Source organism: Panicum virgatum, chromosome 7K, assembly GCF_016808335.1.
Source record: "Panicum virgatum strain AP13 chromosome 7K, P.virgatum_v5, whole genome shotgun sequence".
Taxonomy (NCBI): Eukaryota; Viridiplantae; Streptophyta; class Magnoliopsida; order Poales; family Poaceae; genus Panicum; species Panicum virgatum.
In genome coordinates, this window is record NC_053142.1 from 18,599,326 (window position 1) to 18,624,184 (window position 24,859).

Sequence of the window (24,859 nt, forward strand, 5' to 3'; positions counted from 1 at the left end):
GCAAAGGGCCACGAGTACTCCAACTCCTCCTACACCAGAAAAGGGAAAGAAAAAGTCAGCATCCCTCCCAGCGGCTGGACCCTCAAAGAAGAAGAAGAAAACGGTCGAAAGACAATTAGCCTGTGAGAAAACCGCTGAGGAGTTGGAAGAGGAGACTACTCGATATATAAAATAACAATTGAAGCCTAAAGTCCCCCCGCCGAGGGAAAAGGTACCTCTAGAACTAGGGAAAAAGCTTCTCGCAAACCTAGACAACCCACCAAAACCGAAAAGCTTACCCTCGGACTATGATCGTACTCTGACAAAGGCAGACAAGGTGAGAAATCTGAAGAAAAAATGTGGCAAGACCATTCCTCAGCTTGGCACACAACAAAAAGAACTCGAGCTCCTCCGGGTGCCAGGGTTGCCACTCCTACACCCGACGGACGTACAACTCCAGGCGGACCTACAGGCCGCAATATTTCTTTTTGAAACTGGATTAACGCTAGAGGAGGCAACGGGGCATGTGGAGGCAAAAATCCCTGTCGCTCGTGCTATTACTCCATTCCAGCATGGAAAACCTTTTGTCAAAAAGGAAGTGGAGAAAAGTCTAGGCACGCAGATGTTCAATTTGCATAGATGGTACTTGCGAATGGCGAATGACGAAGGGAAAATGTTTGGAGTCAAGTATTTTGACCATGATTTCTTCCGCGGGGAGGAGGACTTCTGGGTGTACTTCGAAAATTTATATCACATTTACCATCGACAAGTCCTCGACACCTCTATCATCACCATTTGGGTTTTGTAAGTATCACTTACCTCTACATTAATACTTTTTGTTAACAAGAACATAATTATATGTGTGCATTATAAAATTTCTTTTGCATCGTTTAGACCGGAGATCCAAAGAAGCCGAAAACATGGATGGCACCATCAGATCGGCTTCATGTCTCCTTTGCTAGTCAACTAGAAATGGATCAACGAAAGTTACAAGGAAACGTGCCAGAACATGTACGATTCATTGACTAGGCAAAATTACAAATCCTATATATTCATACCATACAACTTTGGGTAAGCCTTGGTCGACTCAATCCTCTGTTATATTACTAAATAAATACTAAGTTGTCTAATACATTTATGTATATATCCTATCTATATCCGCAGTTATCATTGGATTTTACTCATACTTTCCGTAGAGACCGGCAATCTTATAGTCTTTGACTCAATGAGAAATCCAAAGTCCGCAATCCAACATATCATAGACCCCTTGAACAGGTAAGTTCAGTTTGCACAATCAAATCCTTTTTCTGTTAATAACAATTCCTGAATATCAAACTTAACTTTGAGCGCAGGGTTTGGAAAAAATTTGTGAAAAATAACAAAGTACGTGGTCAATGGAGGTCCGAACTGAACGTTAACATGGATTATCCGGTATGTTCATTCATAAAGATTTGTCTAGTTAAGTATATAATCCCAAATTGTTCTATAAATTGAGTAATTTATTTGTTTTCCTTAAGTGTGCGAGACAACAACAAGGAACTGATTGGTGCGGGTACTACGTATGTGACTACTTGCACATCATGACTCCATGCGGGAAGGCTACTGATGAAGAAACGAGAGTACGTCCAAACCGTTCACTAGTATATTTTCATAATTGTACTAACGCACATGATGTTAATCCTTTTTTCCTAAATGATAGATGTCTCAAATGGGGGATGAATGTTACTCTACTGATCGGATCAACGCCGTGTGCGAGCAGCTTGCCGGATTCATTTTGAACGAGATCTTGGATCCTAGAGGCGAGTTCTACCACGACAGTCACATCTATAGAGGACTTCCGTCGACCTCCTGAGGGGACTAGTAGTTGGACTGCTAACATGACTTATACATTTGTAAATATTTTTAAACATTATGCCTTGATGTTTGTAAATTTGTAAATATATTAGTTCATCTAATTAGTTTAATTATATGCTCGCATTTCACTTTTAGTTAGTTTCAAATATTCTCTGAAAATGAACACGAACGACCAATGAACGTATAGTACTGTAATGCTTGAGTGCGTTTAGCAATTATAAAAGAATAAATAGTAATAAATATAACAAACAAAACTGGATTTGGGAAAAAAGGAAAATGTCATTGGTACCGGTTGGAAATACCAACCGGTACCAAAGGGGCTGCCACCTTACGTCAGTGTGGCTGCCTCTTTGGTACCGGCTGGTCTTTCCAACCGGTACCAATGGAAACCAAAGGCACCGGTTGAAAAACCCGGTGTCTTAAGGCGAGGTCATTGGTCGCGGTTGCGGGGCACCAGTTGGGAAACTGGTGCCTTTAGCCCTTCTCAGCCGGTGCCCAAGGCCCGTTTTCTAGTAGTGCGTCGAAGGATATATCATATTGCGTTCATGTGAAGTTTTGTTAATTACTTTACTTGGTTATGAGCAATCTTCCTGATGTGTTCCTGGTAGAGCTATTCCCTGTATTCCTACATGTAAGCCAAACAACGATTCATGCTAATTCTATATGCAATCTGCACACAGTGTCACGTACGTTAGGTGTTTGTGGAATGCTTATCTGAGTATTGCATTACATTAAGATCAATTAAAATTTGGAATAGGACAGAGTGATAAATTGTAGCCTTGCTACATCTACCATTATATTTCAGTTTGTCGGATACTGAACTGAATTTCCTTTGGATGAAGGCATGGTAGACTGTTCCAGTGACAATAATGAAGCAATCCTATCCTTTGCATTGATTACCATACTTAGTCTAATGCCATTTATACTAGCTAATTTAAGTCGTGTGCGTAACCTGTAAGGCTGAACGCCAATGGAATGTCACCAACTCACTACTATGTAGCAAGCACTACCGGAAAACCCTGTATGCCGAGTGCCAAGTTCTTTGCCAAATGCAGAATCACGAGCACTCGGCAAAGCTACTATTTGACGAGTGCCAAACAACATGCACTCGGGGAACAACTGGCACTCGGCGGAATATCTCTTTGCCGAGTACCGGCCAGTTGGCACTCGGCAAAGACACACTTTGCCAAGTGTCGGCCAGTTGACACTCGGTAAATACCGTCACGTGCACCGCACCCACCCGCAGACGACCGTTACGGTGGGGGCTGCTTTTGTTTGCCGAGTGCCTACAAGGGGACACTCGGCAAATAGATCTTTGCCGAGTGCCCCACAGTCGACGCTCGGCAAACTCTGTCACGTGCCCCGCACACGCCGTTGCCACGAACGTTCCCATTTTCCCACGGCCGTTACCGTTATTGTTTGCTGAGTGCCAGCTAGGTAACACTCGGCAAAAACATGCTTCGCCGAGTGTCAGCTTGGGACACTCGGCAAATATATTGTAATGCCGAGTGCAATAGACCAGGCACTCGGCATTTACTAAACTTTGCCGAGTGTCTGCTTTGGCACTCGGCAAACAAATACAAAAACTTTCTCCAACACCCTCCAAACTTTTTCCTACGTTCTCATACTATGTGAACGATATCATATTTAAATTTGGAAAATTATCCTTTATGTTTACTATATTTAAATTATTTATTTCATTATAAGAATATTTTGTGGATAATTCAAATTTAAACTGCAAAATGTTGTCAAAGGTGTGGATAATTAACTAAAAAATTATATTCATGTTATTGAGTCAAATTTGAGGGTTTGTACAAGAATTTAAAGAAAAAAAATCAAACATCTTATTCAGAAAGCATAGCAACAAATTTGTGGCTGAATAGATTTTAAATTCTATAAAACACAATTGAAGTCATAAAATTATGAAATTTGTAGTGAAATCATGATATCATAAGTTGAGGCTGTGGAAAAAGTTTCAGAAGATTTCGAAAAAGTTATCACATACTTTGGTTACAGGATGAGGAATCTTGAAGAAGTTCCAGAGACATTTGAATGAGTCAGTTAAGTTTTTGAGTCCAACGGACCATCAAATTGAGTTATGACTTCAAAACTTTTTGTGTAGGCAATGGTCATGATGGATAGGTTTATGGTAAATATTCATTATTTTTTGAGGCCATTTGATAATATTAAAGTTTTTTTAGTACTAGGTAAATAATGGAATTTTTTTGGCTAAAGTATGTTAAATTTTTTATATACCCAATAGACCTCATAAATTGGTTTATGTTAAATTTTGGTTATTTTTTGAAATGTTTTCGTATTTTTTAATTTTTTTGTCAAATGTAGAGAATTAGTTCATACAAATTGAAATATAGCTAAAAGTGATTAAAATAATATAATTTTTTTTTCATTGAAGCATGATATATTTTTCTGAAATATAAGTTTAGTAATGAAATGTTGAATTATATTGAAACAAATATGTTTAAATAAATTTTGAATTGAAGAATTTTGAAATGAAATCCTAGCTTTGCCGAGTGCTTCCAGGTTGGCACTCGGCAAAGCGGTCGCGTCTTTGCCGAGTGCCAGGTCAGGGCACTCGGCAAAGCGGTCCCGCTTTGCCGAGTGCCCTGATCTGGCACTCGGCAAAGCGGTCCCGCTTTGCCGAGTGCCCTGATCTGGCACTCGGCAAAGTCTCTGCCCCCCGGCCGCAGCACTTAGCCGTGCCGGCCACACACACACACCTTACTGACGCACACACCCGCAGCCGCGCGCGCACATCCGCCGCCGGCCGCCGCCTCCACTCCGCCCCGCCCCCTGAGCGCCGCCCCGCCCCGGCGCCCCACCCCCGGAGCACCGCCGCCTCCACGCCGCCGCCAAGCCGGAGGAGGAGGACCTCGGCCCGGCCCCGGCGCACCGCCCGGCCCCCGGCGCACCACGCTACCGGAGCGCCGCCGCCGCCAAGCCGGAGGAGGAGGAGCTCGGCCTAGCCCCCGGCACCCCGGTGCCCGCCCCCGGCGCGAACCGCCCCCGAGCACCGCCGCCTTGACGCCGCCAGAGGAGGAGGAGCTCGGCCCGGCCCCCGCGCGCCCCTCCCCGCCCCCGAAGCGCTGCGCCTAGCCCTCGGCACGCGACCCCGCCCCCGGAGCGCCCCATTGCCCGTCCCTGACGCGCGTCCCCGCCCCCGCCCTTGGAGCGCCCCGGTGCCCGTCCCCGGCGCGCGTTCCCGCGCTCGGAGAGGCCGGCCCCCACCCCCGCCCCCGGTGCGCCGCGACCCCGCCCCGGTGCGACCGTTCCTGCCCCCGGTGCCGGCCGTGACGTGTTCGGCGAGAAGCCGGAACCGCGAGTCCACTCCACGCCGGCCACGACTACACCACCGACCCTCGGTAAGCAGTGCAACTGCCCCCGTTATTGATAATGTTCGTAGATTATGGAACCGCAACCTAGTTAGGCATCTCCCGTTCGGAAGAAATACAATTGAGATATGCGGATCTTTGCATATCTATAATTGTATCTATTTCGAATTATCCACGTTATTTGGACAGCCCGAGGATGCGTAAATACACTTAGTTTTAATGGTCCACTCCTATCTGAGACAGAGTCTCGGCATCACCTCCCCGTTGTTCTCCGGATACACAATCTCCCTTTCGGGACGTGTATCTGGAGAACAGCGGGGAGGTGCTTCCGAAATTTTGTCTCGGATGGTAGTGGACCATGAAAACTGACCGTATGTACGCATCCTCGGGTGGGATTAGGACCTACCTTCACCTATTAGAATGTAGGGACAACACGTAGTTGCATTTGATTTTTATTCTCACTCCGGTCTAGAGGATGGATGACCGTCATTGGATGTAGACGGGCAGTCCAAGTCAGGCTACCATGACCGATGAATGGATTCGAAAGACCAATGATTTTTTGGAAGCCGCGTGGAGTCAGGCTGAAGGATCGAGTTTCTTGTGGTGTCCGTGCAATAGATGTGGAAATAAGAAATGGAAAACGAAGAAGGTTATGGGCCAACAACTTTGCAAGTATGGATTTACGCCGAACTATACCCGGTGGATCTTTCATGGTGAAGGCCACCGTATGAGGGACGAGGTCGTGAGGCAACACATCGATGATTGTGATGCTGATGGTGGGGTTGCAGACATGTTACATGACTATCATGAAGCACATTTCGGTGAAGGACCGCAGGAGGAGGAGCCAGAGGCATCCGCAAAGGCGTATTTCGAGATGTTGGAGGCTGCACATAAACCACTTCACGGTCATACAAAGATTTCTCAGCTGGACGGCATCGGACGGCTAATGGCCTTGAAGTCTCAGTTTAGCCTGAGCCGAGATGCCTTCGACAGTCTGTTGACTGTGTTTGGAAGCATGCTTCCAGAAAATCACATTCTGCCAAAGTCAATGTATCAGGCACAGAAAATTCTCGGTGCACTTAAGATGCCATATGAGCAGATAAATTCTTGACAAACATCGACAATTCCTCCCAGCTGACCATCCTTTTAGACATGACGTTAAGAGCTTCACGAAAGGTGTAAAAGTTACAGAAATTGCACCGCCGATCATGACGGGTGCTGCGATTCATGCTCCGATAGACGCTCTCCGAGTCAACGATGGCGGTGGTTTTGTTGGGTATGGTGAGAACATGCTTGGACTCAGAAGTCTGGGCTGTGGAGGCTCCCTTGTATTGATGATATTCTGCTTCCACACAACATTGATGTGATGCATACTGAAAAGAATTGGGGGGAGGCACTTTTTGGAACAGTCATGGACATTTTTTATAAGACGAAGGACAACGTAAAGGCAAGAGTGGATCTGTCATTATTGTGCGATAGACCAAGATATGAAATGAGGACTCCTGGACCCAGGAGGAAATTGAAGAAGACACAGGCCGACTTCATACTCACGAGGGCCCAGAAAAAAGAAGCACTAGAGTGGATCCAAAAGTTACAATTTTCCGATGGATATGCAGTGAATCTTAGGAGGGGTGTGAACTTGACTACTATGCGAATCAATGGGCTAAAGAGTCATGACTACCATATATGGATTGAACGGCTTCTTCCGATGATGGTTCGAGGCTACTTACCTGATAATGTATGGCTCGTGCAAGCAGAGTTGAGCAATTTTTTCCGTCAGCTTTGTGCTAAGGAGTTATCTCGGGCTGTTATTGCGGACATGGAAAAAATGGCTCCCGTGTTGCTCTGTAAGTTGGAGAAGATCTTTCCACCAGCCTTCTTCAATCCAAAGCAGCATTTGCTTCTGCATCTGCCTTATGAGGCAAGAATGGGAGGGCCTATGCAATTTCGTTGGTGCTATCCAGTTGAAAGATGCCAGAAGGTTCTTCGAACGAAATGTAAGAATAAATGCAAAATTGAGGCTTCGATTGCTGAGGCATATATTTTGGAGGAGGTGTCAAACTTCATGACTAAATACTATGGTGAGAAGCTTCCCAGCGTGCATAATCCACCTCCTCGTTACAATGCTGGCGATAATGAATTGAGTCTCAGCATTTTCCGAGGGCAACTTGGAAGTGCAAATGATGCGATGTACAAGACCCTGAACCATGAAGAGTGGCGCCGTATCATGCTTTATTTGTTGACCAACCTTTCTGAGGTGGAGCCGTACATAGGGTAAGTTCTCATTTAACGTGTTCACGATGTTCCATGATTTAGCATCTCATTTAACATCTTCTTGCGTTTGCACTAACAGCATCCAACCCCTCGATCATATTTCACACAGGCAATTTCTTCGTCAATTCTGGCGTCGCTCAAGGTCTCCGACCCAGAACGAATCGGAGTCTCTTCTTAAAAATGGCGCCGGAAATTCTCAGCCCGATTTCATTTATTGGTTGCAACAAAAGGTAAACTCCGATTCACAGGATCTTTGCTGTAGCTATAGGTTCAAGTCATTTAACGTTTCGAACAATATGACGAACTTTGTCCCTTTCGCTTTCAGGGGCAAACCGATTCGTCCATGAGTGCCGAGTTGAGACAAGTGGCTGATGGATTTAGCTATAGGGTTAAGTCATTTAACGTTTATGACGTGAATGGATATCGCTTTAACACAACAGGATACAAGCAAAGTCGGCCCAATCGAAAAACCACTAATACTGGAGTCTTTACGCCAGGCCAAGATGGGGTCGAGTATTATGGAAGACTTGAAGAAATATAAGAACTCAAGTTTCAAGATTCCGTACCACTGACTCCCGTTATTTTCAAATGCCATTGGTTTGATCCTACATTAACCAGGCGGACCCCAAATGTTGGCCTAGTCGAAATTCGTCAGGATTCAAAGTTACCAGGCGATGATGTCTACATTGTGGCTCAACAGGCCACACAAGTTTATTATCTCTCATATCCATGCCAAACCGACAAACGTCTTTAGGGTTGGGATGTTGTGTATAAGGTATCATCACACGGCAAACTTCCTGTCCCAAACAATGAAGACTACAACAATGGCAGAGAGTTCTTTCAAGAAGAAGGACTAGAAGGTAGTTTCGAGATAGACTTAAGTGACGTGATGGGAATGGAAGTGGACAATGAAAGGATTGCTGACGAGGAAGCTGGAGACGAGGTTGAAAATGCTCATGACTTAGAATTACTCGAGCGGCTGCGTTTGGGCAGAAACAGTGAAGATGACATTCCTCCTTCGAATAATGTTGATTACGTCGAGAAGCCTAATAGTGATGATGAGGATTATGATCCAGCTAATCCCGATCATGATGACTATTTCTAGTACATGTATGAACTAAATTATTTAATTCTATGTATATATATTATTTTATTTTGCTTAATTTGCTATGAACCGAATTGTTTAATTATATGAACTGATTTTGCATATTTGTAGATATATTTATTGTTTATTTTGCATAATTTTTTAAGTACATATTGTTCATTTTTGCTGATTCATTTACAATTATTCATTGCAGGTTATTGATTCGAAATGCCAGGTGGGGGCAAGATTGGTTTCCTGAGCGCCTTGTACAGGAGTAGTGGTGGAGAGCAAGAGGCTCCTGAGGGGTCCAGTGCAGCAGGGGGTCCAATGCCTCAGGGGGGTCTAGGAGGCGTTGGGGACGAGGGCCAGGGAGAACGAGAGGAGGTAAGATAGGTGGTGGAGGCCAGGGGAGGACGAGAAGGAGCAGGAGGGAGAGGACACCTCCAGATTTGACGACGGCGGCGGCGGAGGAGGAGGACGACGAGGAGGAGGAGCGGGAGCAGGACGAGCAGGAGCGGGAGCACGAGGAGCAGGAGGAGCCGAGACAGGAGGAGGAGGACCAGGAGGAGGAGGAGGAGGCAGCAGGAGATACAAGGGCGGTGTGGTTGCGAGGACCATCGCAACTGCCGCAGCGGCCGATACCTCTTGCGAGACGCCCGATGATTCGACCGGTACCGGACAGGTAATACTTTATGTTATGCACAATGGCATTTATTTTTCAATTCATATGTTCAAAATGACAAGACACTAATACTTTGTGTTATACACTTTTACAGGTATTGGATGCGCGTGCAGGCGAGTGCCCACAAAAGGAAGCCCAACGGCATCCTGGGAACCCTATGCAGGGAGCTCTTCCCTGGGCTGGTGATGCATGCCAGGATCCTGGAGCCGGTATACACGTGGGACCACTACATCGCCGTCCTAGATGCAGAAGATCGGGAAGGGAGGTCCTTCGGCAACAAGGCGAGACGGGTGGTGGGAGAATTCTGGGTAAGTCGTCGCACTATATTGGTGAATAGTTACCATATATTTGAAACTCTTTGAATATTGACTGCATTTATCGAGTCTATATGCAGGATTTCTACAGGTGCGAGCCAGGATATGAAGCCATAGCGGCTCAGGTGGCTGACACAGCATGTCGCAAACTAGTGAAGGACATGCACTACGAGGCGCGTGTTCAGGCCGTAATTACCTACTGCGCCAATGTGGAAAAAAGTAAGGTCGGCAAGGACGTAGCAAGAAATATGTTTCTCACGCGGGAACAATACTTGAGGGTAAATGACAAAATCACTACTCATTTCTTTTGAATTTCATTTTCGGAAATGTCATCCACTTTGCTTCCATTACGTGTAGGTGCCTCCGAACTGGTGCGCCGGCAAGGGTGCGTGCTGGGAAATGATGGTGGACATGTGGCTTAGCGAGGAGTGGATTCAGTAGCACAACTTATGCCGGGAGCGCCGCTTGTTGATGCAAGGTGCGCCACACCATCAAGGCAGCCGAGGCCTTCCCGAGTACAGGGATCTTTGGGTAAGTCATTACACTTTTTGGTACTTTCAAACTCTAAATTCTGCATTCTCACTAATCATTGTATTCTTTCGCTTTGCTTGCAGTCGGAGTCACATGAAGTCCAGGAATGCAATGACTTCCAGGCATACTGTATGGCGCACAAGTGCAGGGCGACGTCCGACGTCTCCTACAACCCGGCGTATCCACCCGAGGCGTACAACAACCCGAGCATCCACACGCGCATCACTGAGTATACGGAGATGGGAAAGGGGCTCCATGGGGACACATGGGATCCGGCCACCCAGCCCCTTTCTGGAGAAGCCATCATGAGGGCAGGAGGAGGTCTAGAGGAGGGAAGAAGCACGGCCGTTACTGGATCGCCAACAGCCTTGTCGACACAGCCAGTACGCCGACTCTCTCCCAACTTCGGGCAAGGACCTCCGACTCAACCCCGCCAATACGCCCACGGCCTAAGACTTCAGTGGCCACCGTGCGTGCAATCCAGGTTATTTCTGCTCCATTTGTCGTTCGTTACTTTTAGTTATCTTTTGTTCGCATTGTAACATTTGGGTGAAATCTTATAGGCCCGGATGGACGAAGAGATGAAGAGGCGGGAGGAGATCGAGGCGAGGCTGGAGGAGGAACGGACGCTAAGGCAGGAGCAAGAGCGCAGGTGGCGGGAAGAGCGGATGCAGGAGCGGCAGAGGATGGAGCAGGCGCTTTTTGCTGAGCGACAGGCTGCGCAACAACAGATGCAGACCATGTTCTCATATCTCCAAGGCCTTCGCGCGACAATCAACTATCAACCGCCACCAACGATGCCCTGGCCTCCACCACCGCTGCCACCGCTAGGCCTTCCTTCTATCTTTTCCTCCATCTGGTGCTACAGGCACTCCTGTGAGTATGATATATAGATTTACTTTGATTGCACATACATATTCAAATTTTGAGATACTTTATGTCAATATATCATGTGCTATATCTGACAGAACATCTAGACTCACTTAGTGGTTGGTTGATTAATGACATATGCTTTAATAAGAATGATTAGAAGGTATCACAGCTGACATATACATGAGCTAAGTCAAGGATATGAAAGTTGAAAAGTGGCTATTCATTTAATATTTTATCTTTTCAAATTGAGTTTAGGTATGTCATACTATCAAGAGGGACATGAACTCTTACAATTTTCTCAAGATGTAATCCTATGTCAATTTTTTTTTGCAGAATCAATCGATTGGGGGGGGGGGTCAAATGAGTCTCCGGACGAGCAATCACCGGCACCGGCAGCGTCGCAGTGGCCACCTAGCTGATTTAGAGTTGTTTATGATATTTGTTCTACAGACTTGTTGTTGTTGGACTAGACTTGTTTAATTAGTTGGACTTGTGCGTGTTGAATGTTACACTTATGGCATCGATGTTGGACTTATGCTATTTGTGATATTCTTGTGCCGTAGCGTGAGATATTTGTGTTATTATGTGATATTTGTGATGGATGTGCCTTATATATACTATATTGCTTGTCTGGAATGTATATATGCTTTGTTTGTGATGATGAATGTGGTTATTACATAAAAAACAGAAAAAAATACAAAAAAACAGCAAGCTTTGCTGAGTGTTTTTAGCCTGACACTCGGCAAAGCAAAACATTTGCCGAGTGCCCGAGAAAAGGCATAGCCGGCTTTGCCGGTAGAAGAAAGGCCGTGTGCGCTTCGCCGAGTTCTACACTCGGCGACTTCTTTGCCGAGTGTTTTCCTGCCTTTGCCGAGTGTCTCTGGCACTCGGCAAAGTAGGCGAGTCCGGTAGTGAAGGGACCGATCACGTTGAGCTATACTGATTAGCCTGACAGTCCCTGCTTGTTGTGTGCACAAACACTGAATTAGGCTATGAGCCAGTAGCACAAATCTTTTAGAAGTGTAGAGCTACTGTGAGGTTGAGAAAATTAGGAGTTTTAGTTTAATCAGGATACGGGTATTAAGTACTTCTAAGTTGGATTGGCTTAAAACCAACACCCTCTTTCATGTGTTTGCACTGGTTGGTTCTTGTTGATGTGAGCAATTGAGCATGAATGTTAACCTTCAATGAAATATTTCTCAAAACAATTTTTTTTGCTTGGATAATTTAAATTAGAAGTTAGAGCACTTAACTAAATTCTCATGCTGTGCAAAACTGAAACTCTCTAACAAAAGATAGAATTTGATGATATATGTATATATGTACATTAGGTTCAGGCTGATAATTTTGAAAGCAATGCAAGTTAGTAGCTGTTAAAGTTTGAATTGGATAACTGGGTTTACCAATCAGATTGTAAAAGGTCATCTTTCTATCCTTGACCAATATTAGCGCTACTTGTTGCATTTGGAGTTGACTTTGAAATTTCACTTGTGGCAACTAGATTTAAATTCATATAATTTAAAATTGTAGTAGTTCATAGATGAAGAGAGTAGGAAAAATCTAAGCACTTAGGGTTGAATTCATGGTAGCACTTTAAGGAAGTAGAGAAATCCCGTTAGTTCAGGTAAAAAATATTTGAATATTGATTTCTAATAGAAAAGATTATATAAGGTTCTGAACTAATTAAGAAGTATGCTCAATTGTTTCCTATGCAAACTGCTCCAAACAGTACAAGCATCCAAGGGGAAGCTACGCCACCAGTTGACATAAGTGTTGTAAATATTCCAGATTCTAATGATAGTGAAACCCCATTAGTCTAGGTACAAAATTGTAGATATTTATCACATCATTGACAATATTGGAACATGACCTAAGTTACTTGCTCTATTTTTTCCTATGCAGATTGCCCCAAAAAGTGCAGACATCCCAAGGGCAGCTGGACCACTAGTAGACAAAATTGTTGTCAATATTCCAACAGTGGAGACAGATGGAAGCAAAACACCATCCTCTAAGGCCAAGTGAAGTCTTTCTCAAACCAACAAGCATTTTATTTCTTTACATAACTTGATGAATGCTGCTCTGAAACATATATGGACTAGAAGCCAACAGATATGAAATGCAAATCCGATTTTCATTCAATATTTGTAAGGTTTTATATGACCTACATTATGTGTCCATTATAAGAAAAAACAAGCGATAATATTCTAATGTGAATGACTTGTAGCTTAGTGCTGAAATAAGAGAAAATTGTCTTGCTGCATATAGAATTACCTGTCAATTGACGTTGACAGGTATTTTGTTTAGTTTATCGATATCCAACTCTTATGTGATGAGGCTATACATGAGACTTTATAATTCCATTATATTTCAATTTCTCTATGGAGCATGACATTACCTTAGCACTATTTTTTTTATGGCCTGTACATACAAAATATATTAAATACTGATTAATTATGAAAATAACAACAGAGATTTTGCTGACGCATACAAATACTTTATTTTTTCTTGAGCAGGGTATTTGAACTTGCTGAACGGACTCGGACTCGGATGCCTTCCATGATCAACAGAAAGAAAGTCTATAATGTCAAACAATGTTTGCTGGATCCTACACAAGATAAATGTAGTTGTGTTGTTCACCCAACACTAGCTAGCTACCTAGCTATGAACTATTCTCAATTCAGAAATTGTACTGCAATTGGGCACTTGATATTTTATTATCTACTCATTGGTAGAATTAATGATGGATTTGTTTCATTTTCTTGATGAATTGAAATGTGATTTTTGGTTATTAGTTTATTATTTAGGAAAACTTATTATCCAAAAATATAAAATGCAATATCCATTGCGATAGGGATAAACTTATTGCAATAACCAAAATGTAACAATGGTTCTTCAATGCTATAAGTAATTGCAACAACTCTATTTTACTACAAGTTGTTGCCACCTATAATGACTGGTGCTAAAATAGTAGATAACCTCGAACTATACCTTGCGGCAATATCACTTGCTGCCTCCAATTATTTTCTGTTGCAACACTTTCTTTTGCCACCAATATTAAGTGATGCTATAATAGTTAATAACCTCGAACCATACCTTGTTGCAATCTCACTTCTTGCTTCCACATATTTTATGTTGCAACACTTATTGTTGCAACCAATTGTTAGTGCTGCTATAATCTTCACTAACCTCGACCAATACCTTGTTGCGATTTCATTTCTCGCATCTAAATAATTTCCGTTGCACAACTTATCGTTACCACCAATAATTTCCGTGGCTACATTCTCTATTGCCACGATTTTGGTCATAGCCAAAAAAATTATTGCCATAGCATTAGTGTATTGCAACTAGATATTATAGCAACACTTAGTGGCGTGGCAATACATGCTACTACCATGATATCAGTTGTTTCCACATCTCTCTAAAGCAATGGTTCATTGCATGGCAATTACTAGTATTGCAATAGGAATAAAAACTCGTTGCAAAGCACCTATTACCACAAAGATACTTGCAACGGCTTGCAACCAAACTAAGATAGTTGTAGGTTGAACCTATCGCATCTATATTTGACCTATTGCTACTATTTTGTGACCGTTGCCATAGGCCTAAAATCTAGTAGTGTATCCTAATTAACATTTCACAATATATACTAATTAACACCATAGTTAAAAAATAATACCACAGCGGAAGCCAGAAAAATGGCGGCGTGCAGCGTGGGCGATGGAGAGGAGGGGGCTGGGGCCGGCGTGGGTGAGATGGCGGCTGGGTGGCTAACCTCCGACGGTGACGGCAATGTTGGCGGAACAACGCTGTTGAACGGGCGGCGACGGTGGCATGGCGACGACGATGGCGGCGGTGGCACAACAACGATGGTGGCGCGCTCGACAACGATGGTGGCGCGGTGACTAGGCGATGGTGATGATGGTGGTGGCGGGGCAACGGTACGAGACGACGGTGGTGGTGGTGACTACGACGGTGATGATGGTGGCGACGAGTGACGATGGGAACAGGGCACCGACGGTGAAAATCGATGAAAGTGAATCTGGGTGAGGGAACAGTTGCAACGAAAAATATATATATCCCCAAGACATTTGGCACTAGGTGTTCTCAAACCCCAATACTAAAGACTTCTTTAGTATCAGATTTTATCATCACCCGGTACTAAAGACATGTTTTAGTAGCGGGTGGTGAGAACCCCCGGTACTAAAGAGGATACCATAGTATAGAAACTGGTGCATCCTGGGAAGCATCTTTAGTACCAGGGGTTCTTACCACCCGGTACTAAAAATGTGACTTTTCACTTCCCACGCACCCTGGGAGTATCTTTAGTGCCGGGGGTTCTTAGTACCCAGTACTAAAGCTGTGACTTTTCACTTCCCAAGCGCCCTAGGGAGTATCTTTAGTACCAGGGGTTTTCAAGGCCCGGTACTAAATATTTAATCTTTAAACTAAGGTGTTTCTATTGTAATAATATTTCACAAGGCCTTGCTTAAAATGTATAAATGTTCTAAATTCCTACTTCAAATGAAAAGGTATTTCACATATCCTAGTTTGAAATCTAAAAAGGTGCTTTATTATGAATCCTTGTTGAAATTGTGTAACATTACATCATAATGGAATAGTAACACAATTTTCCATTAATATACAACATTACATCATGATGGAATAGTAACATAATTTTCTATTAATATACAACATTACATCTTGATGGAATAGTAACAAACTTTCTCCTCACAGTTGTCCCTTCACTATGATCACAACAGTTATAGGGAGCCTCATCATCATTTAAGAGGATGCTTGTGTCAATGTCCACAAACAAAAGAGGTGTATCATCAAATTTATCATAGTCCTCTTCGTCGATGACATCCTTGACTCTCACTATTTTTTTCCCTAGAAGAACTATGTGGCGCTTGGGCTCATCATTTGACGTTGCATTCTTCTTAACTTTCTTCTTGGGTTTAGAAGACATGTCCTTCACAAAGAAAACTTGAGTAACATCTTTGGCGAGGATGAATGGTTCGTTTCCATATCCAGTGTTATTGAGGTCCACGATAATTGTACTATACTCTTTGTCTACAATTACTCCTCCCTAGACAGTTTCACCCATTTGCACCTGAATAGAGAGACCTTCAAATAAGGCCGATGGTCGAGTTCTCAAATCTCGTCTATGTAACCATAATTTGTGTCCTTGTTCCATGTAGTGTCTATGGCATGTATACAGAGCCCACTATTTTGGTTTGTGCTCTTGTTGTCTTGGGATTTTGTGTAAAACATATATCCATTTATCTCATATCATTGGAATATATAGATTGAGGAAGATGGCCCCCTAGCCAGCTACGCCAATTGGTCATGAATCTCCTCGCTACCCGTGACATGTTGTCACAACCAACTGCCAAAGGATTCTATGTGATGATATATAATCCAAGCCTCAGAACTTTCTCAGTATTTAGAGCATAGAATATTCTTGTGATCCTCGATATAAGGAGCTACCATGGATGAGTGCTGCAATACCGTCAAATGTGCTTTGTCGAATAAGAAATCGTCGATAGTCTGTATTACTTTCTTTCCTAGTGTGCCTATACCTCCTAGTCTTCGCTCATGACGCGATATAGGAACCCCAATCGGTTTAAGGTCATCAATATAGTCGGTACATAATTCAATGATCTCCTCTATCCCATAACCTCTAGTGATACATTCTTCCGGATTAGACCATTTACAAACATACTTCTTCAGGACTGACATGTACCTCTCAAAAGGAAACATATTTTATAGAAAAACAAGAATGAGAATACCAATCTCTTTGACAATGTCATCAATATAGTCGGTACAGAATTCAATGACCTCCTTTGTCCTATAACCTTTAGCGACCATTTATGAACATACTTCTTTAGTACTAACACATACCTCTCAAAAGAAAACATATTATGTAGAAAAACAAGACCAAGGATACCAATTTCTTTGACAACTTGAACTTGGAGATGTGTCATAATGTCAAAAATAGGATGGAGGAAAGATTGCATCGAGGCTGACAAGACAAATGAAAACTTCATTCTGTAGCTTCTCTAATTTAACTGGATTGATTATCTTCTGTGATATTGCGTTGAGGAATGCACATAGATTTGTGATAGTTTTTTTAACATTTCTTGGTAGAATGCCTCTCAGAATAATCAGAAGCAATTGTGTCATCAGCATGTGGCAGTCATGGGATTTTATGTGTATAAATTTCTTCTCTGCCACCTTTATTAGTTTCTTTACATTTGATGAATAGCCAGATGAGACTTTGATACTGTTCAAGCATTCAAACATGCTATCTTTCTCTTTCTTACTTAGAGTATAGTTAGCAGGACCTAGAGTAATGCTCTCATTTCTTCCTCTTTTCTGGATGCAGACCATCTCGTTCTTTCATAGCTTGCAAGTCCTGTTATGCTTCTAGTGTATCTTTGTCCTTGCCAGACACACCGAGAAACTCTAGCAGGTTCACACAAGATTCTTCATAAGATGCATCACGTCAATTGCATGACGAACATCTAATACTTCCCAGTAAGGAAAGTCCCAAAATATTGACTTCTTCATTCCCATGGGTGCCTTTCCTTTTTCCTTCGAAATAGGTTGGCTACCAGATCCCATTCCAAAGACTACTCTAAGATTCTTTACCATCTGGAATACATGGTTCCCATTACAGTGCAGTGGCTTAGCATGGTGGTCCGCCTACCCATTGTAGTGTTTACCTTTTTTCTTACCACGTGTTTTGACCAAAAGAAATTTACGATGGCCTCCGTACATAACCTTCTTACAGTGCTTCAAATACATGAAATCCGTCTCATCTAAGCAACGGACGCATGCCCTGAATCCCTTTTTTGACAGTCTAGACAAATTTGTAAGTGTAGGCTAGTCATTAATGGTTACGAAGAGCAAAGCTCATAGGTCAAAACTCTCCCTTTTGTGCTCATCCCACATACATACACCATCTGTCCACAATAATAGAAGTTCTTCAACCAATGGTTTTAGATCCACATCGATGTCGTTGTCAGGCTGCCTTGGGCCTTGGATAAGTGTCGGCATCATAATGAAGTTCCGCTTTAGTCACATCCACGGGGAAGGTTGTACATACATAGAGTCACGGGCCAGGTGCTATGACTACTGCTCATCTCACTGAAAGGATTCATTCCATCTGTACTAAAACCAATCTTTATGTTCCTCGTATCCTCTACAAACTCATGGTACATTTTGTCAATTTTTCTCCACTGTGACCCATTAGCGTGGTGCCTCAATATTTCATCTTGCTTACATTCTTCTTTGTGCCACCGCATCAGTTTAGCATGTCCCTTGTTCCTAAACAAACGTATTGAATGTGGCATAATAGGGAAATACCACATCACCTTCGCGGGTACTCTCTTCCTCGGGGGGTCCCCATCAACATCACCAGGGTCATCACATTTAAGCTTATAGCGTGATGCTTCGCACACTGGACAAGCATCCAATTTCTCATACTCCTCACCACGGTAGAGGATACAGTCATATAACACCCCGAAAATCGCCCTACTAAATTTTCTCAAATTCCTGCCTTAAACTCAAATTGAATTCGAGAATGTCTTCATAAACTTGTGTGCAAGTTTGTACTCAACAAAAATTTAGGGGTCTCTATCTTTCCAAAATCCCTCTCCGACAACTCTCTCGAATATTTTCTAAATATTCATTCCAAACTTCTATTCCAAAAATCCTTCTATATTAATCCGATAAGTACTTTCTATAAAATACTTACCTCAGAAAAATCCCCAAAATAGGCCACAGATATTCTATGAATACTTCTACCAAAATACCCCCTCTAAACCTCACCCAAATGCCCTATATCCATCTCTATAAAGTTCCCTAGCCAAAAAGGAAAAGAAAAGGGAAAAGAAAAAGAAAAGAAGAAGGGGACCGACTGGCCCAACAGCCGACCGGCCCGCCTCACCGCCCCGCGCCCGTCTGGGCCACCTCCCTGTCCCGGCCCACTCTTCCCTTTCTTCCCCGGCTCCTTCTTCCTCCCTGAGCTTCTCCCTCCGGTCTCACCCTCCTCCTTCTTCCTCCTCGGGACGCAGCGCGCCACTGTTACCGTCCGGCTGCCATTCCATCGCGTCGGCTCCACCACATGGACACGTGCAATAGTGCCCCCTCCCCACTGTGCACCACAGTGCATGGGTCACCATGCCAACCGTGGCCACCCCGGGGGAGGAGCCGCAATGGCTGGCTTCGGCCGGTGCCACGCCACTTGCCGGACCGGTGGGCGTGGACCGCGCGACAACACGGCCCTCGCCCCGTCACCTTGTGTGCGTGGCGGCCTCTCAGTCACCCACGTGCTCCTCCCCTCCCCTGTGCTCTGCACCATGGCCACTATGGCGGGGCCGGCACCCCACTATGCCTGGAGCCCACCGGCGCAGCCGTCCCTCCCCAACATATAAAATGCGCCGGCGTGCGCTCTCCCTCCCCACACCAAGCTCGCCCCCTCCTTCCCCAGTGCCGCCGCCCTCCCCCCTTCCCCTATTTTCACCGGCTGGAATGGGGGCACGCTAATACCGCGCCTACAAACCTCCTCGGTCCATTTCCCTCTACCCCGAGCTCCGCCTCGTCACCCTCTACCTCCGCCACCCCTCTTCCCCTCACCCGCACCACCGCCGTGGTCGCCGATGTTCCCCGCCTCCACCTCCCCCATTTGTCCCCTCCAACGCCGGCCACCTCCGCCACCCCCTCGACAATCCATCCTCACCACCGAGTTCGCCTCGTCGCCAAGCCCCTTCCCGGCCAGGTCTCACCATCGGAACAGGGACACTGGCGAGGAACCACGGGCGAACCGCAGCTCCGACCGGTCGAACTGGTCCGGCCGAGCTGGCATCGCCCTGCACCCAACGCCGTCCTCCCCCCTTCAGCCACTAACGTGTGGGCCCACCTTAACGGCGCGGCGACGCCGTTGCCCGCGCGCGCCCGCATCTCAGCTGGGCCGAAAGGCCGGCCTGGGCCGGATCGGTGCCGCGCAAAACTTTCCGAAAAAGTCTAAAATTCCCCCCAGCTCCAACTAAAAGTCCAAATCTACCCCCTACCCAGTAAACCCTTCATATCTCCTCCGTCAGAAATCCATTTTGGGCGATTCTTTCACCATTCTTCCCCTAATCATGAGCTCTATCCATCTAAGCACTCCCCAACCAGTCCATCCCCTCTATAAAAAAAACCATAGAGCTATCACCCCACTCCCCACACAAACATCTACTGCTGAGCTCCCCCACCTCCACCGACACCCTCCCACTCTAAGGCACCCTCAGTGCACTCAGTCCACTCCGCTTCCACACTAGTTCCAAACCAGCTACCGACCGATCTCAGATCCATCACTCGTACTGCGGGTAAGGACATCTACACTCTCCGATGGTAGCATGCGTACTCCATATACATGCTAAGCATGTAGCCAAAATCCAAGATCTATCTATCCACCATTCTTAGTAACCACCGAGTGATATTTTGTTGATGTGCTTGCTTGTATGTGTGTGTTTTGGTTGTGCCATTTTGCCATCGGAGTGTGTGTGCCGTTCCGTGAAGCCGTTGTCAAGTAAGCTGGAGCCAGAAGGCCAGCAGAAGCTTTTTGTTGGTGTGACCATGTTCGTGGTCAAGTTCTTCGAATCTGTACCGCGAGCTCAAGTCTTCCGTCGGTAAAAGCAAGCAGCAAGTCCACTGGATCTCTTGATGCATAAATATCCTATTATGCCATTACTACCTAAGCCTGTTTTTATATACATTACATTATCTATTTTGCTGCTAAGGTTAAAACTCCAATCAAATGCCTACCTATGCCGTTGTAGTCATAGTCACGCTTAGGAAACCCCCAACCATTGTCATTACTTTTGATGCAATGTGTTGGAAGATGATTTTGGAAAATGGCGTGAGTAGTTTTCAAAAAGAAAATGTTTTCGAAAAGAAAGTGAACGACTACAGTCGGAACACTACCTAGGGAAGGACGGTGTAAGTTCCTAAGTTTTGGGACTCCATTTTGGTGAAGCCAAGATCTCAGGGGAGATGCTTGGTAGAGGAAGAAAAAGAAATATTGGAGATCCGTCCTATCCTGTTAAGGGCTGGTTTGTTGTCTCATTTCGCCTAACTCCTTATCGTACGACGACTCGAAGCTGCGTGGGCAGTACCTAGTTCGATTCCCTCATGGATAATCTGGTAGTTTACCAGGTGTGCAGGGTGATGCAATGGAAACCAAGGGTGGTGTTATAATTTAAATTTTCAGCCCGGTATAGGGCGGTGTGGTGCCATGGGTCTGAACTTGTGGGTAAAGTGTACACCTCTGCGCAGAGTTTAAATCTTTTTGAAAAGTTGTGTCCGTAGTCTTGGATGAGTTATGGCGTGGTATCAACTATTAGGTTTTGTTTTCAAAATATAAAAGGTTTTGATAAAATGGTTTGGTCCGGCAGGTGATGCCGTGAGCTATGATGGACGGGGAGTCCAATAGCATTTGATGAAAAGGATTTGAAAATGATTTGCGAAAATCGGCTTGTTATGCTGAGATTTCTGGATGGCCAAGTCCAGCGGTTTTGTTTTGAAAAGAGATAAAACCCATCGAAACCTCCCTTGTGGAAAGATGGAGACTTTTGAAAATAAAATGCTTTTGAAAACTGCATTGAAACCGCTCCTCATGCAAAGTATCCAAAGCTCCACTGACTCAATGCATATAGTGTATAGGTCCACTCCCTATTGTGGGTGAAGTGGGCTTGCGGAGTACGAAAGTACTCACCTTGCTTTTGTTGTTGTTTTTCAGAGAAGGAGTTTTGCTGCTCAGATCGTGTAAGGGTTATGCCTGCTTCCCAACTTGCCGGTGGTGGTTGGACTGTTGAAATGTTTACGCTGCATATTATGGATTGCCTGCTGCAAGTCTTTTTGTACTACGGTTTGTTGCGAGCGATGAACTTTCTCTTAAAGGGGTTCATCTTTGTAAGTAGTTCTATCTCGCTTGAGCAGATCTGGAACTATCTGATGTATAAATATGGATACTAGCCTTCTTGGGACTAGTATTTGAATCACATTTGGGTCCTGTGAGGATTGGGACGCTTCAAGTCATTAGGACATGCATGTACCTTTTGCACTTACAATCCTAAAGAGCAAACAACCACTTTTGCTTTATATGTTGTTGCAGGCAAGTTGTTACCCTCTTGAAGCATCTTCTTTATGAGCATTAACAAGTCATTGAATCCCTTATCCGACATACCATTTGCAACTTTCCATCGTAACAACTCAAGAAGAGTCTGTATGATCATCTTCATTAGCTTGGTCATTGACATCTCCATCACCAATTATAATATCTACTACCCACTTCGGATAGAAAACGGGCCATCGGTCTAGGCCAAAGGTACCAGCTGCTGTTGCAGCCGGTACCTTTGGCCTTGGACCAACCAAGTGGAGGACAATTGGCACCGGGTGGTGGTTCCAACTGGTTCCAATGCGTCAGCATAGGCACCGGTTTGAACCACGACCCGGTACCAAATGAAGGCGGCGCTATAGGCACCGTTTGATGGTAATAACCGGTTCCTATGGTGATGAAACGTGGCAGCTGCCAGGAGCTCGGGCCTAAGGCACCGGTTGGTTCCTTGACCCGGTGCTATTGAACAAAATTTAGCACCGGGTCATTGAAACCAACCGGTTCCTTTGGCCCGAGCCTATAAATACCCAAGCCCCTCCCCCTCTCAAGCTGCCGTGAACTCACTGCTCATGGCAGCTGAGTGGGGTGAGGGGAGGGGAATTTTTGATTTTTTTTGAAAAAAATGTTAGTTATTTTTCTTTATAACTTAGCAATTAATTTTTAGAAACAGTTATTACTTGATTTAGTTTATACATGTGATAATTATTTTTATTTGTAGCATCTTATTGTAGTTATATGCGTTATCAATTTATTTGATATTTGAATACTATCAAATTACTTGATTTAGTTTATATATGCTTGTCCTAATGACTGCATCCTATATCGAGGTGAGTATGAAAATTTGGATTCATGCCCTGTATGCAACGCATGCCGGTATAAGATCCCTCGAGATGATCCAGGTGACGTTGAGGGGATGCGTGTCAAGAAGAGGGTGCCTGCCAAGGTGATGTGGTATTTTCCTCTAATACCACGTCTGAAACGTTTGCTCATGAACAAAACGAATGCTAAATTGATGCGATGGCACAAAGAAGAATGTAAGAAAGACAATATGTTGAGACACCCTGCTGATGGGTCGCAGTGGAGAAAAGTGGACAGAACATTCCCAACATTTGCAAATGACGCGAGGAATATAAGGTTCGGCTTAAGTACGGATGGCATGAATCCTTTCGGAGAGCAAAGCAGTGGCCATAGTATCTGGCCTGTGACACTCTGTATATACAACCTTCCTCCCTGGTTGTGTATGAAGCGGAAATTCATTATGATGCCGGTGCTTATCCCCGGCCCGAAGCAACCGGGTAACGATATAAATGTGTATATGAAACCACTGATTGAGGATCTTCGATTGTTGTGGAAAGAGGAGGGTGTTCGTATGTGGGATGCGCACGCAAAGGATCATTTTAGCCTTCGTGCATTACTTTTCGTAACCACCAATGATTGGCCAGCACTAAGTAACCTCTCTGGACAATCCAATAAGGGTTATAGGGCATGCACCCATTGTTTAGAAGAAACCGACAGCATGTACCTCAAGCACTGTAGGAAGATCGTGTATATGGGTCATCGTCGATTTCTTCTGATCAAGCACCCATTAAGGAGGAGGCATGCTCACTACGATGGAAAGGCAGATCATCGTAACAAGCCTAGGTAACATTGTGAGAAAATGGTGTTTGAAATGGTCAAAGATATAAAAGAAGTATTCGGAAAAGGACCCAGCAGCAAATCAGTGCAGAGTGATGACGGACGTGCACCTATGTGGAAGAAGAAGAGTATTTTTTGGAGTTAGCTTATTGGGAAGTCTTAGATGTCCGCCACGCAATTGATGTGATGCACCTAACAAAAAATCTTTGTGTGAACCTTCTAGGTTTCCTTGGTGTCTACGGTAAGGCAAAGGATACATTGGAAGCACGGTAAGATCTTCAACGTATGAAACAACAGGCCGCCCTACATCCAGAAAAAACGGATAATGGATGTCAATATTTAGGTCTTGCGTGCTACACTCTTAGTAAGGAAGAGAACCAAAGTATGTTTGACTGTTTGAACAGTATCAAGGTCCCATCAGGCTACTCTTCGAATATAAAGAGGCTACTGAACTTGAAAGAGAAGAAATTCGCACACGTAAAGTCCCATGACTGTCACGTGTTGATGACGCAATTGATTCCAGTTGCACTTAGAGGTATTCTACCAGCTAATGTTCGAGCAACAATCATAAAGCTATGCGCCTTTCTCAACACAATTTCTCAGAAGGCAATCGATCCATCGAGTTTAAGCAGGCTACAAGCGGATGTATTCCAAAGTTTAGTCAGTCTTGAAATGATATTTCCTCCATCATTCTTCAATATTATGACGCATCTTCTAGTTCACCTGGTTAAAGAGATTGGTATTCTCGGTCCTGTTTTCCTTCATAATATGTTCCCTTTTGAATGATACTTTGCAGTCCTAAAGAAATACGTTCGTAATCGGGCTCGTCCAGAAGGAAGCATTGCGAAGGGTTACGTCACAGAGGAGGTCATTGAGTTTTGTGTTGACTATGTGGAAGAACTCTACCCAATTGGGATTCCAGTATCACGTCATAAGGGGCGGCTGATTGGAAAGGGCACACTTGGAAGAAAATTAGTAAATGCGAAAATTAGTAAATGCCACAGATCATGCCACGTTGAGCAAAGCACATCTCACAGTTCCGTAACAATCAGCCTTGGTGGCTCCATACATGGAGGAGCACATGCAAATTGTGCGAAGCATATACCCTTTGAAGTCTGAGAC

General features: G+C 44.4%; 1 long non-coding RNA gene across 1 annotated transcript; it reads left to right on the forward strand.

Annotated features, from left to right (window-relative positions):
• Positions 1-7,379: 7,379 nt before the first annotated feature.
• On the forward strand, positions 7,380-8,864 carry LOC120642932. The gene is made up of 3 exons (XR_005662799.1): positions 7,380-7,457; positions 7,537-7,687; positions 8,756-8,864. It is a non-coding gene; the product is annotated as an uncharacterized LOC120642932 (long non-coding RNA).
• The last annotated feature ends 15,995 nt before the right edge of the window (positions 8,865-24,859 follow it).